Raw genomic sequence first — 15,874 nt, 5'->3', positions numbered from 1 at the left:
ATTCCCCGATGGCAGTGTCCTCTTTCAGCAGGATAATGCGCCCTGCCACACTGCACACATTGTTCGGGAATGGTTTGAGGAACATGATGAAGTGTTCACGATGTGGCCTCCAAATTCTCCAGATCTCAATCCGATTGAGCATCTGTGGGATGTGCTGGATCGACAAGTCCGATCCACGGCGGCTCCACCTCACAACTTACAGGACTTGAAGGATCTGCTGCTAATGTTTTGGTGCCAGATACCACAGGACACCTTCAGGGATCTTGTAGAGTCCATGCCTCGGCGGGTCGGCGCTGTTTTGGCGGCACACGGAGGACCAACAGCATATTAGGCAGGTGGTCATGATGTTTTGGCTGATCGGTGTGTAGCCTCCTGTACCCTCTGTTAAATCTCACCCCTCATTCCTGAGCGTTCTAATATCTAAGCTGCCACATGGTGGCGCAAGTGGTACAGTTGCTGCCGCAATGCCTGGGACCTCGTGTGCTATAGACAATAGGTGCAGGAGGAGGCCATTCGGCCCTTCGAGCCAGCTCCATCATTCAATGTGATCATGGCTGATCATCCCCAATCAGTACTCTATTCCTGCCTTCTCCCCATACCCCCTGACTCCACTATCCTTAAGAGCTCTATCTAGCTCTCTTTTGAAAGCGTTCAGAGAATTGGCCTCCACTGCCTTCTGAGGCAGAGAATTCCACAGATTTACAACTCTCTGACTTCCTCGTCTCCGTTCTAATTACCCAGCCCTTATTCTTAAACTGTGGACCTAGGTTCTGGATTCCCCCAACATCGGGAACATGTTTCCTGCATCTAACGTGTCCAATTCCTTAATAATCTTATATGTTTCAATAAGATGCCCCCTCTCATCCTTCTAAATTGCAGCCTATACAAGCCTAAGTCATGACACAGTCATAGTTATGCAGCGTGGAAACAGGCCCTTCGGCCCAACTCCTCCATGCTGGGCCATTCGCTCGCCCCCTTTACCTGAGCCTGACCCATATCCCTCTCAACCTTTCCAATCCACGAACCTGTACAAATGTCTTATAAACATTATAATTGTACCTGCCTCTACCATTTCTTCTGAGAGCTCATTCAACACACACACACCACCCTCTATGTGAAATATATGCCCCTCAGGTCCCTCTTACGTGTGTAGTTTTAGTTTGGAGAAACAGCGTGAAAATGGTCCCTTCAGCCCGCTGAGTCTGTGTTCACCACCCATCACCAATTTAACTTTTAGTTTAATTTAGTTTAGAGATACAGTGTGGAAACAGGTTCTTCGGCCCTTGTGCGTGTGAGTGACTTTATTTACGTGTGTGTGTGTGTGCGTGTGTGTGTGTGTGTGTGTCACTTGCTGGTGTGTGTTTGTGTCTGTCTATATTCATGTATGTGCACAGATCATTTGCGTGTGTGTGTATATGCGGCAGTGTGTATGTGTCACTGTGTATGTGTCTCCTACATCAGTGACTGCGTGTGTGTGTGTGTGTGCGTGTGTGTGTGTGTGCGTGTGTGTGCGTGTGCATGCGTGCGTGCGTACGTGTGTGTGTGTGTGTGCGTGTGTGCGTGTATGCGTGTGTGTGTGTGTGCGTGCGTGCGTGTGTGTGTGTGTTTGTGTGTGAGTGTGCATGCGTGTGTGTGTGTGTGTGTGTGAAGTGTTTGTACATATGTGTTAGCACGTGTGTTGGTGGTGCGAGCCGCAGGGTGTTGCATGTGTCCAGTGCCCTGGTATAAATCCAGATGCCGCTGGCTAGCAATTTTTGCGATAAAGTGAGCCGAGTGCGTGAGCCTCCCCCTGCCAGTACATCACCTCTGCATCATCAAGACTCTAGCAGTGCCTCCTCGTGGCAACACATGGTAACTGCGGCTACCTTCAGTCCCAGGCTAAACTGCGCGGGGATCTCGGAGGAACTCTGGCCCCCATAGATGGGACGTGCAGGCCCAGCGACGTGTGGACACGTCCTGACGTCACTCCGCTCCTCTGGAATCAGCCTATCAGGTGGAAAGGGGAATGCAGATGCCGGGCAAGTTTGTGTTCCCATTTACCTGCCATGGGTCAGCGGCCAAATCAAATGGAGAGGGCACTTCATCCTTGCTGGGCACAGTGAGATGTAAGTACAGATGAAAATCCCCATCTCCAAGCAGGACAGCGCCAAGCCGCATCATCATCTCACGCAGATGGATGGATGCCTGTACAGTTAGCACGTGTGTGTTTGTGTGAGTGTGTGCATGTTGTGTGTATATGCGTGTGTGTGTGTGTGTGTGCATGTTGTGTGTATATGTGCCTGTGTGTGTGTGTGTGTGTGTGTGCATGTTGTACCTGTGTGCGTGTGTGTGTCCAGTGGAGGTTTACGAGAATGATCCCAGGAATTAGTGGGTTAACATATGATTAGCTTTTGACGGCACTGGGCCTGTACTCGCTGGAGTTTAGAAGGATGAGAGGGGACTTCACAGAAACTTACTGAATAGTGAAAGGCTTGGATAGAGTGGATGTGGAGAGGATGGTTCCGCTAGTGGGAGAGTCAAGGACCAGAGGCTACAGCCTCAGAATTAAAGGATGTACCTTTAGAATGGAGATGAGGATGAATCTCTTTAGTCAGAGAGTGGTGGATCTGTGGAATTCATTGCCACAGAAGGCTGTGGAGGCCAAGTCAATGGATATTTTTTGAGGCAGGGATTTGCAGATTCTTGATTAGTACAAGTGTCAGGGATTACGGGAAGAAGGCAGGAGAATGGGGTTGAGAGGGTTAGATAGATCAGCCATGATTGAATGGCGGAGTAGACTTGATGGGCCGAATGGCCTAATTCAGCTCATATCACTTATGAACCTATGACAGGTCTAAAGCTCATTCAGCATGAGTCCAGCTTCCAGTTCCTATTTCCAGCTGACAGTATCTCCTGCTCCCTGGTCCTGCTTCTCTTGACCGGTGTCTGTCCTTCCCTCAGCTCCTGTTGGGAATGGCCCAGGTTTGACTGATTGAGGGGAGTTCGGCCACGTTACCCTGTGTGTTCCCACCGCTAGCACCTGACCACGACCCGCTCATGGTCACATGGATGAGGGAGGATCCCTACCGACACATCGCCACGTTCAGACCCCAAGCTGGGCGGCAGAGAACGGAGCAACTCAGTTTGAGCTGGTCGGGGACCCAGAGCGGGGAAAACGCCTCAACCAGGATAAAGCAGCTGAGTGTGGAGGACAGTCATGGCTACCTGTGCCTGGTGGAGATCGTGGCCTTGCCCCCTCTTCTAATTCCCCATTGTTTTAAACTTACCAAAGCCAATTAACCTACAAACCTCCACATCTTTGGAACATGGGAGGAAACCGGAGCACCCAACGTGAACCCACAGAGGGAGAATGTACAAACTCTGTACAAACAGCACCCATGGTCAGATCAAGCCCGGGCCTCTGGCGCTGTAAGGCAGCAGCTCGACCATAGCCAATATGGATTTTTTTCTCTTTAGTGCTTGCGTGTGGCATGATTGCAAGTCAAGAATCAAGAGTGCTTGATTATCAATTGTACTGAAAGAAAACAATGAAAATCTTATTTGCAACAGCATAACAGGTCTGTCAGCAGAGTATTCATTAGATAGCATAATAATCAAAAGATCAATAAAGTTATAAATAAAACAATATCAGTGATGGGGGTTTACACCAAAGATAGATTCAAAACGTTGGAGTAACTCAGCGGGTCAGGCAGCATCTCTGGAGAACATGGATGGATGACGTTTCACAGAGTGCTGGAGTAACTCAGCGGGTCAGGCAGCATCTCTGGAGAACACTCCCTCTTTTCCCCTCCCGCATCAGGCAAGTGGTACAGAAGTGTGAAAGTGCACACCTCCAGATTCAGGGAGAGTTTCTTCCCAGCAGTTATCAGGCAACTGAACCGTCCCATCAACAACTAGAGGGCGATCGTGAGCTACCATGTATCACATTGGAGACCCTTGGATTATCTTTAATCAGACTTTACTGAACTTTATCTTACAATAAACATTATTCCCTTTATCCTGGATCTGTACACTGTGGACTGTCTGTTTCTAATCATGTATGATCTTTCTGCTGACTGGGTGGCACACGACAAAAAAAGCTTTAGGGAAAAAAACTGCAGAGGCTGCTTTAAATCGAAGGTAGACACAAAATTCTAGAGCAACTCAGCGGGTCAGGTAGCATCTCTGGAAAGAAGGAATGGGTGACATTTCGGGTCGAGACCCTTCTTCAGACTGTAGCTTTACACTGTACCTTGGTGCACCAGGCAATAAACTAAACTGATCTAAACTGGGTGACGTTTCTGAAGACAGGCCCCGACCCGAAACATCACCGATCCATGTTCTTCAGTCTGAAAATGGGTCTACGTCTCCTCACTCTGAAGAAGGGTCTCAATTCAAAGCGTCACCTATGCCTTTTCTCCAGAGATGCTGCCTGGTCTGTTGTTACTCCAGCATTTTGTGTCCATCTTCTCCAGAAATGCTGCCTGACCCGCCGAGTTAACTCCAGCACTTTGTGTCTATCCCGATATTAGTAAATTACTCGGTACAGGCAGCAGTAATAAACCTACACTGTACCAATAATACGATCATAACAAAAAAAAACACTTACTGTTTCCATGTACTGAGACCAACAGCTGAACGGTAAGCAGCCAAATAGAGAGGAACCCCATCGCTGGCTGTCTCCTGGTGTCCAGCTCTCCACACTGGGTCTTTCCGCCAATACACAATAAAGTACAGATGATGAAGCCAGCGTTTCTTCACTTCCTGGTACACTCCCAGCTAACAGTGAATTCAGTGACAATGAAGAGAGGAGGGAGGCACAGTGGTAGCACGGTGGCACAGCGGTTGAGCTGCTGCCTGATAGCGCCAGAGACCCAGGTTCAATCCTGACCACGGGTGCTGCTTGTACAGAGTTTGTATGCTCTCCCCATGACCACGTGGGTTTTCTTCGGTTTCACCCCCCACAATCCAAAGGCATTGCAGGTTGGTAGGTTAATTGGCTTTGGCAAATTTGTAAACTCTCCCTAGTGTGTAGGATAGTGCTAGTATACTCGGTAGGCCGAAGGTCAGCATTTCCGCGCTGTATCTCCAAACTAAACTAAAATTGCGCAGAAATGGATAATTTGGTCTCTTGAGCATACGGCCATCTTCCCATCCCATTTTAAAAGGTATTAGTTTAGTTTAGAGGTACAGGGTGGAAACAGGCCCTTTCCACAGAACAGCAATCCCACAATGTTTACATTTACCAAGCCAATTAACATGCGTGGGAGGAAACCGAAGATTCTCGGAGAAAACCCACGCAGGTCACGGGGAGAACGTACAAACTGTGTACAGGCAGCACCGTAGTTAGGATGGAACCCATGTCTCCGGCGCTGCATTCGCTGTTAGGCAGCAACTCTACCGCTGCGCCACCGTGCCACCGGAGCGGGCAGGGAAGTGGACATGAGCTATTGTTAGTATAGTAAGACCTGAGTAATCTCCTGGACAAGTTTCGATCGCCTAGCTTGGGGTCGGAGAGGAATTTCCCGGATTTTTTTCCCAAATTGGCCTGGGTTTTTATCCGGTTTTTCGCCTCTCCCAGGAGATCACACGGTTCTTTTGGGTGGGAAGAAGGGCGATAGTGGGAAGGGGGTTGGGGTAGGATCAGCCATGATCGTATTGAATGGCGGAGCGGGCTTGAGGGGCCGGTTGGCCTACTCCTGCTCCTATTTTCTTGTGTTCTTGTGTTCTTGTGTGCAGGCCCTTTATTATCAGCCACAAGGAAAGGTTGAACAAACGTGAATTGTTTTCTCTGGAGTGTCAGAGGCTGCGTTTCGAGCTGATAAACATGTACGAGTAGAAAGGGTGTTTTGTTTAGAAACATAGAAACATAGAAAATAGGTGCAGGAGTAGGTCATTCGGCCCTTCGAGCCTGCACCGCCGCCATTCAATATGATCATGGCTGATCATCCAGCTCAGTAACCTGTACCTGCCTTCTCTCCATACCCCCTGATCCCTTTAGTAAAAAGGGCCACATCTAACTCCCTCTTAAATATAGCCAATGAACTGACCTCAACTACCTTCTGTGCCAGAGAATTCCACAGACTCACCACTCTCTGTGTGAAGAAATGTTTTCTCATCTCGGTCCTAAAAGACTTCCCCCTTATCCTTAAGCTGTGACCCCTGGTTCTGGACTCCCACAACATCGGGAACAATCTTCCCGCATCTAGCCTCTCCAACCCCTTAAGAATTTTATATGTTTCTATAAGATCCCCTCTCAGTCTTCTAAATTCCAGCGAGTACAAGCCTAGTCTATCCAGTCTTTCTTCATATGAAAGTCCCGCCATCCCAGGGATCAATCTAGTGAACCTTCTCTGTCCTCCCTCTAAGGCAAGAACATCTTTCCTCAGATAAGGAGACCAAAGCTGCACACAATACTCCAAGTGCGGTCTCACCAAGGCCCTGTACAACTGCAGTAGAACCCCCCTGCTCCTAAACTCAAATCCTCTTGCTATGAATGCCAACATACCATTCGCTTTCTTCACTGCCTGCTGCACCTGCACGCTTGCTTTCAATGACTGGTGCACCATGACACCCAGGTCACGTTGCATCTCCGCTTCTCCTAATCGTTCACCATTCAGGTAATACTCTGCTTTCCTGTTCTTGCCGCCAAAGTGGATAACCTCACATTTATCCACATTATATTGCATCTGCCATGCATTTGCCCACTCGCCTAATCTATCCAAGTCACTCTGCAGCCTTGCTGCTTTACAGCAAATGCAGCGCCGGAGACTCAGGTTCGATCCTGACTACGGGTGCTGCACTGTATGGAGTTTGTACGTTCTCCCCGTGACCTGCGTGGGTTTTCTCCGAGATCTTCGGTTTCCTCCCACACTCCAAAGACGTACAGGTATGTAGGTTAATTGGCTGGTAAATGTAAAAATTGTCCCTAGTGGGTGTAGGATAGTGTTAATGTACGGGGATCACTGGGCGGCACGGACTTGGAGGGCCGAAAAGGCCTGTTTCCGGCTGTATATATATGATATGATATGATATGATAACACTGCCACCCAGCTTCGTGTCATCCGCAAACTTAGAGATGTTGCATTCAATTCCCTCGTCCAAATCGTTAATATACACTGTAAATAACTGGGGTCCCAGCACTGAGCCTTGCGGTACCCCACTAGTCACTGCCTGCCATTCCGAAAAGGACCCGTTTATTCCTACTCTTTGCTTCCTGTCCGCCAACCAATTTTCTATCCACCTTAACACTGAACCCTCAATACCGTGTGCTTTAAGTTTGTACACCAATCTCCTATGTGGGACCTTGTCGAAGGCCTTCTGAAAGTCCAGATATAACACATCGACTGGTTCTCCCTGATCCACTCTACTAGTTACATCCTCGAAAAATTCTATATGATTCGTCAGACATGATTTGCCTTTTGTAAATCCATGCTGACTTTGTCCGATGATTTCACCACTTTCCAAATGTGATGCTATCACATCTTTAATAACTGACTCTAGCATTTTCCCCACTACTGATGTTAGGCTAACTGGTCTATAATTCCCCGTTTTCTCTCTCCCTCCCTTTTTAAAAAGTGGGGTTACATTAGCTACCCTCCAGTCCTCAGGAACTACTCCAGAATCTAAGGAGTTTTGAAAAATTATCACTAATGCATCCACTATTTCTGAGGCTACTTCCTTAAGCACTCTGGGATGCAGCCTATCTGGCCCTGGGGATTTATCTGCCTTTAATCCATTTAATTTACCTAACACCACTTCCCGACTAACCTGGATTTCCCTCAGTTCCTCCATCTCATTAGACCCCCGGTCCCCCGCTATTTCCGGCAGACGGTTTATGTCTTCCTTAGTGAAGACAGAACCAAAGTATTTGTTCAATTGGTCTGCCATCTCCTTGTTCCCTATGATCAATTCACCTGTTTCCGACTGCAAGGAACCTACATTTGTCTTAACTAATCTCTTTCTCTTCACATATTTATAAAAGCTTTTGCAGTCAGTTTTTATGTTCCTTGCCAGTTCTCCCTCATAATCTATTTTCCCTTTCCTAATTAAGCCCTTTGTCCTCCTCTGCTGGACTCTGAATTTCTCCCAGTCCTCTGGTATGCTACTTTTTCTAGCTAATCTGTATGCTTCATCTTTTGTTTTAATACTATCCTTGATTTCCCTAGTTAGCCACGGATGCACTACCTTTCCTGGTTTGTTCTTTTGCCAAACTGGGATGAACACTTGTTGTAGTTCATCCATGCGACCTTTAAATGCCTTCCATTGCATGTCCACCGTCAACCCTTTCAGCATCAATTGCCAGTCTATCTTGGACAATTCATGCCTCATACCCTCAAAGTTACCTTTCTTTAAGTTCAGAACACTTGTTTCTGTATTGACTTTGTCACTCTCCATCCTAATGAAGAACTCCACCATATTATGATCACTCTTGCCCAAGGGGCCTCGCACAACAAGACTGCTAACTAACCCTTCATCATTACTCAATACCCAGTCTAGAATGGCCTGCTCTCTCGTTGGTTCCTCGACATGTTGGTTTCGAAAACCATCTTTCAAACATTCCAAGAAATCCTCTTCCTCAGCACCCCTGCAAGTTTGGTTCACCCAATCTATATGTAGATTGAAGTCACCCATTATAACTGCTGCACCTTTGGTGCATGCATTTCTAATTTCCTGCTTGATGCCATCCCCAACCTCACTACTGCTGTTAGGTGGCCTGTACACAACTCCCACTAGCGTTTTCTGCCTCTTAGTGTTTCGCAGCTCTACCCATATTGATTCCACATCCTCCGAGCTAATGTCCTTCCTTTCCATTGCGTTAATCTCCTCTCTAACCAGCAACGCAACCCCACCTCCTTTTCCTTTCTGTCTATCCCGCCTGAATATAGAATATTCCTGGTGATTAAAGAACCACTCAGTATGACACTATTGAATGCATAGATACTGAGAATGTCTGAAATGCTTTGGCACAGTTTTGATTTGTATATATTTTTCGTTCTGAATAAGTTTGTTTTTGCAACAAGAATATCAAATTATGAGAGGCACGGACAGGGAAGATAGTCAGAACCTTTTTCCCCAGGGTGGAAATGACAAAGGCGAGAGGGCGTAGCTTTAAGGTAAGGGTGGTAAAGTTCGAAGGAGATGTGTGGGGCAAGTTTCTTTACACAGAGGGTGGTGGGTGCCTGGAACACGCTGCCAGGGGTGGTGGTGGAGGCAGATACGATAGTGGCGTTTAAGAGGCTTTTAGATAGGCACGTGGGTATGAATGGAATGGAGGGATATGGATCACATGCAGGCCGAGATTAGTTGAACTTGCAGCATGGATATTGTGGGCCGAAGGGCCATTTCTGATGCAGTACTGTTGTGTGTTCTATGTTTCTATCATGTGATATAGAAGCGGATCATTTAGCCCACTGATACCCTTCAAGTATTTGGTTATCTTTCTAAAGCTGTGGTGATAGAGTCTGGAATCCACTAGCCTTTTATAGAGGGGTGTAAGTGTGTCTTTAATTCCACACACTATCAACTTTGTGCCGTTCCTTCATTACGATCCTGCCTTCATTACCAGACTCCCTCTGCTCTGACTCGTAATCTGAAGAAGGGTCTCGTCGTGAAACGTCACCCATTCCTTCTCTCCCGAGATGCTGCCTGTCCCGCTGAGTTTCTCCAGCAATTTATGCCTACCTTAATTACTGTCCCGCAGGGTGGCGTGGTGGTGGTGAACTAGGCAAGTAACCTGCAACCTGGAGAAGGTGAGTTCAAACCCCACTCAGCACAAAAATAAATGAGTGCTGAGGCAGTGTTTGCAATGAATGAACTTTTTGTGAGCGGCACGGTCATGCAGCGGGTAGAGCTACTGCCTTACGTCGTCAGAGGCCCGTGTTTGACCCTGACCTCACGTGCTGTCTGTGTGGACTTTGCACGTTTAACCTACAAATCTGCACCTGTATGGAATGTGGCAGGAAACTGGAGCACCCAGAGAAAACACAATGCAGTCACAGGGAGAACGTGCAAACTACCTGCAGACAGCACCCGTAGTCAGTCTCTGTTATTGTAAGGCAGCAACTCTACTGCTGTGCCACTGTGCCACTCCAAATAGATAGGGTTATATAGATAGGGTGAATGCACAGGCATTTACCCAGAGTAGGGGAATGAAAACGCAGACGACATGTGTTTGAGATGAGGGGGGCAAGATTTAGAAGGAACCTGAGGGGCAGCTTTTTCACACAGAGCCTGCTGGATATATGGAAGGTGGAGAAGGTATTTAGGCAGGTACTATAACAGCATTTAAAATACATTTGGACGGGTACATGGATAGGAAAGCTTTAAAGGAGCATGGTCCAAACCTGGGCAAATGGGTCGAGTGTCGAGGTGACACCTTGGGCAGCATGGAGAATTGGGCTGAATTCTGTCCTGTGTGACTCTATGGCTCAACTTAGAGATAAGCCTACTTTGTTGAGAGAAATCATACCAATTGGAGCACAACTATAAGATAAAAATATAAGGTAAAAATACTTATAAAAGCCATATTGAACCTTGTTGTGGGTGGCACGATGGCGCAGCGGTAGAGTTGCTGCCTCACAGCGCCTGAGACCTGGGTTTGATCCTGACTGTGGGTGCTGTCTGTACAGAATTGGTACGTTCTCCCTGTGACCGCATAGGTTTTCTCCAGGTTCTCTCCAAAGACGTACGAGGTTTGTAGGTTAATTGGCTTCTGTAAATTGTAATTTGTCCCTAGTGTGTGTAGGATGGTGTTAGTGTATGGGGTGAACGCTGTTTGGCGCGGACTCGGTGGGCCGAAGGGTCTGTTTCCGCGCTGTATCTCTAAAGTCTAAAGTTCAAAATAAACCACTGTGTAATGTAGTTCCTCATTTCAGGCAGAATGTCTGAACGGATGTGTTTCCAAATCTTCCTGTTGCATTATGCACTACAGTTGTGAAATCCTTTTCCAGTCAGAAGATCATTTGTAAACCCAGAACGTATTGACCATCTAAGTTAAGTGATCTGCTGGGGCCACTGCAGAGGGAAGTTCAGACTCAGCTAAGGTGGTGTGGGCCTGCTGTTATATGTTGAAACAATAAAGATGTCGGGTTTGCTTCTCAAAAGGACCTTAGTAGCTCAATTAGTTTAGTTTAGAGATACAGTGTGGAAACAGGCCTACTTGGCCCACCGAGTCCACGCCGACCAGCAATCACCCACACAATGGTTCTATCTTACATACTAGGAACAATGTACAGAAGCCAATGAACCCACAAACCCACATGTCTTCAGAATGTGGGAGGAAACCGGAGCACCTGGAGAAACCCCACGCGTTCAACTTTCAAGGTTTCAAGGTTCCAGGGTCAGTTTATGGTCACATGTACCAATTAAGGTACAGTGAAATACGAATTACCATACAGCCATACTTATAAAAAAAGTAACATAACTACATAAAAGTCAACATAAACATCCACCACAGGGGATTCCCCACATTCCGCACTATGATGGAAGGCAATAAAGTCCAATCTCCTTCCTCTTTTAATCTCCAGCTGTCGGGGCAGTCGACCCATCCACAGTCCCACGCTCTAAAGACGTACAGGTTCGTAGGTTAATTGGCTTGGTCTAATTATAAATTGTTCCTAGTGTGTGTAGCATAGCATTAGTATGCGGGGATTGCTCGTCGGCAAGGACTTGGTGGGCCGAAGGGCCTGTTTTTGAGCTGTATCTCGAAACTAAACTAAAGGAGCCAGTTGTGTAGGCACCATAAGAGCATTTAAATGACAGGTGCATGAATAGGACAAGCTTAGAGGGATAAGGGCCAGGCATGGACAAAAAGGACTAGCTTAGATGGGACATTTTGGTTGGCATGGACTTGTTGGGTTGGAAAGACTGTTTCTGTGCTGTATGACTCTATGACTAATAAAATGGGTTATGTTAGGAGTAGTGTAAACAAGTGGTTGATGGGCCAAAGGGCCTACATCCCTATGACAACAAACCCATGATCTTCCCATTGTTATCCTCGAACAGGAACCCCTCAGGGAATGTGGGACTCAAATCTGATTTCAGAAAACAAACTGCTGGAGCAACTCAGCCGGTCAGGCAGCATCTGTGGAGGAGAAATGAACTGTCGACATTTCACACCAATACCCGACGTTAGAGCCTTTGTAAGGGCTAACATTAGGAATGCAACTATGTGGGTTTTATTGCAGGAGTGTTAAAGTTCCAGCTCGATTACATTTCTGGGGCATCCTGGGGCATCCTGTTAGTCAGCATGCCACACGGTTTATGGCTGATCGTATCCTCTGATATCAGCAACCAGCGTTCAAAGCTTTGAAGTGCTAAGAAGAACATCTTCCCACATGGACTGCCCTTTGTTCCCAAGAAAGAAGAGGTCACGTAGGTCACGATGGACACGGAGGTCCCGAAAGACACATAGAGATTTATAGGACATTGTAAACTTGCCACAAAAGGCAGCGATGGAAAAGTACTGGCACATGTACTTAGGGTATAAAATGTGTGTAAATGAAAGCTTTCGGGGAGAGAGGCTACACTAGCTGCCTGAGCGTTTCTGAACGCTCCAGTGCCTAGGTTCTCTCCCACAAGGGTGAGTAGAATAAAGAGGTTAAACGAATTCGGTTGTCTGACTATTCTGTTAATAGGGCACAAACTACAACACCTTCACCCCCTCCTCAGTCCACCAATGACTACCGGCCTGTCTCTCACCCCTCTCACTCTCCCCTTTACATCCATCTTCCTCTTAGTCCTGATACATCATCAACTCCTTTCCCTCCACAGATGCCGACTGACCCGCTGCGTTCCTCCAGCAGATTGTATTTTGCTCCAGATTTCAGCGACTGAAGTCTCTTGTGTTTCAAATCAGATTTAACTCCATCTCATTGTTTTTCATTAACGGCTTGAAAGATTCAGCATGGAAACAGGCCCTTCGGCCCACCGAATCCACGTGGACCACAAATCACCCGTTGACACTAGTTGTATGTTATCTCACTTCTGAATCCGCTTCCTGCGCACTAGGGTCAATTCACAGAAGGCCAATTAACCTACAAACCCACACGTCGTTGGGATGTGGGACAAAACCGGAGGAAACCCATGCGGTCACAGAGAGAACGTGCAAATTCCATACAGACAGCAGTCGAGCTCAGGAACTAACCTTGGTCTCTGGTGCTGGAGGCAGCAGCTCTACCAGCTACGCCACTATTGATTACTGATAAGATTTCTAATCACTCTCCAATCTCAGTTTGTTCTCAGTCTCCAAAAGTTAACCTTCATCCCGAGCCTTAATACCAAGGGAGACGATAAAACAGGTCGTTGACATGTTCTGGAGCAGAGTTCTCCGCATGTGCTTCCTGGCATTGTTATTGATAAGGCAATTGATAAACTCCCCCATGGCAGGCCATCAGCTCCCGACCAGCCGCGTGGGGCAGCAGAAGATCCTGGTGAGCCGCGGCAGGCCGGCCTCAACTTCCACGGAACCGGGAACCCAACTGCAATCATCTGGGCCGCACGGTGGCGCAGTGGTAGAGTTGCTGCCTTACAGCGAATGCAGCGCCGGAGACCCGGGTTCCATCCGGACTACGGGTGCTGTCTGTACGGAGTTTGCATGCTCTCCCCGTGACCTGCCTGGGTTTTCCCCGAGACCTTCGGTTTCCTCCCACACTCCAAAGACGTGTAGGTTAATTGGCTTGGTATAAATGTAAATTGTCCCTAGTGTGTGTAGGATAGTGTTAGTGTGCAGGGATTGCTGGTCGGCGCGGACCTGGTGGGCCGAAAGGGCCTGTTTCCGCGCTGTATCTCTAAACTAAACAAAAGAAATCTGATGCTCGTCTCCTGCTCAATCCCGAAGACCAGGAACCGGGGAAGGGGGGGGAGGGAGTCGACGACGGTAGCGGGCGCTGGACACAGGGCCATTTTCAAGATGGCGGCGGACGGAGGAGAGGATCGGTGTCTCCAGGACAACGGGCCTTGAAGGCCCAGATAAGACTGCACTCTTAACAACTTTGAAACTTTGTAGGCAGCAGAAACGTGGCGACCCTTTGTTTACTGTCTCGGGCGGCCGCCGTTGGTGGAGCGGGAGCACGTGGCGGCTGGCTGGGTGAGGTCACCTGGTCCCTTATTTGGGAGTGAGGAAGTTGGCAACCCTCGTGGCAACACAAGTAGATATAGTGGTAAAGAAGGCATATGGTACGCTTGCCTTCATTGATCAGGTCATTGAGTATTAGAGTCAGGAAGTCACGATGCAGCTTTACAGGACTACTTTAAGGGCAGCATGGTGGCGTAGCGGTAGAGCTACTGCTCACAGCAGCAGCAACCCGGGTTCGATCCTGATTATGGGTGCTTGTCTGTACCGAGTTTATACATTCTCCCTGTGAACTGTGTGGGTTTTCCCCGACATCTTCGGTTTCCTCCCACACTCCAAAGACAAACAGGTTTGTAGGCTAATTGGCTTGGTATAAGTGTAAATTGTCCCGAGGGTGTGTAGGATAGTGTAAGCGTGCAGAGATCACTGGTCGGGGCGGCTAGGTGGGCCGAAGGGCCTGTTTCCGTGCTGTATCTTTAAACTAAACTAAAATAAACTTAACCAAACTAGACTAAGGTTAGGCCGCATTTGGAGTATTGGGTGCAGTTCTGGTCACCCCATTACAGGAAGGATAGGAAGCCTTTGGAGAGGGTGCAGAGGAGGTTTACCAGAATGATACCTAAATTAGTGCACAGCCAAGCTGCACAGAGTTTGATTATATTCTCTGGAAAGCCTGATGGAAGACCTGATAGAATTATAAAAAATTATGGAAGGGGTAGAAATGAAAAACAATCAGAACTTTTTCCCAGGATAGATATCCATATACTAAAACTCTTGTTTGTTTCTGAACTACAGCCAAAACGGTACACGATAGCGCAACAATTTTAGGCCCACCTTACTAAACGTCAACCCTTTGGTGCTAATGGAAGAAGTTTCATTGAAATCGGTGTTATATTTTTAAAGTTATTCATACTTTAACGTTTAAATATATCTGCTCGGGATGGGGAGGAGGATAAGGAGGGTTGAGGGGGATGGAGTGGGAGGGGAGAGGAAGGGGAGGGGGGAGGGGGAGGGGAGGGGGAGGGGGAGGGGGAGGGGGAGGGGAGGGGGAGGGGGAGGGGGAGGGGAGAGGAGGGGAAGGGGGAGTGGGTGCTGCACCAATGAGGGGAGGTTTGGGTCCAACGGGTCCACTTGGTCCAGTATCAAATATTTGGAGACATCACTTTAAGGTGAGATGGGTAAAGTTGAGAGGAGATGTGTGGGGCAAGTTTTTGAAACAGAGAGTGGTGAGTACCGGGAACATCTTGCCAGGGTTGGTAGTGGAGGCAGATCCGATAGTGGCGTTCGGCCCATCATTAGACAATAGACAATAGACAATAGGTGCAGGAGTGGGCCATTCGGCCCTTCGAGCCAGCACCGCCATTCAATGTGATCATGGCTGATCATTCTCAATCAGTACCCCGTTCCTGCTTTCTCCCCATACCTCCTGACTCCGCTATCCTTAAGAGCTCTATCTAACTCTCTCTTGAATGTATTCAGAGAATTGGCCTCCACTGCCCTCTGAGGCATAGAATTCCACAGATTCACAACTCTCTGACTAAAAAAGTTTTTCCTCATCTCTGTTCTAAATGGCCTACCCCTTATTCTTAAACTGTGGCCCCTGGTTCTGGACTCCCCCAACATTGGGAACATGTTTCCTGCCTCTAACATGTCCAACCCCTTAATAATCTTATACGTTTCGATAAGTGGAGGGAGAGGGAGGGGAGAGGTGAGGAGGGAGGGGGGAGGGGGGAGGGAGGAAGAGGGAAGGACAGGGGGGGTGAGGGGATGGGGAGGGGGGAGGAGAGAGTGCTGCACCAATGCAGGAGAGGTTTGGGCCCA

This window comes from Rhinoraja longicauda, chromosome 3 (genome assembly GCF_053455715.1).
Source record: "Rhinoraja longicauda isolate Sanriku21f chromosome 3, sRhiLon1.1, whole genome shotgun sequence".
Classification (NCBI taxonomy): domain Eukaryota; kingdom Metazoa; phylum Chordata; class Chondrichthyes; order Rajiformes; family Arhynchobatidae; genus Rhinoraja; species Rhinoraja longicauda.
Note: the sequence above shows the minus strand (reverse complement) of the source record.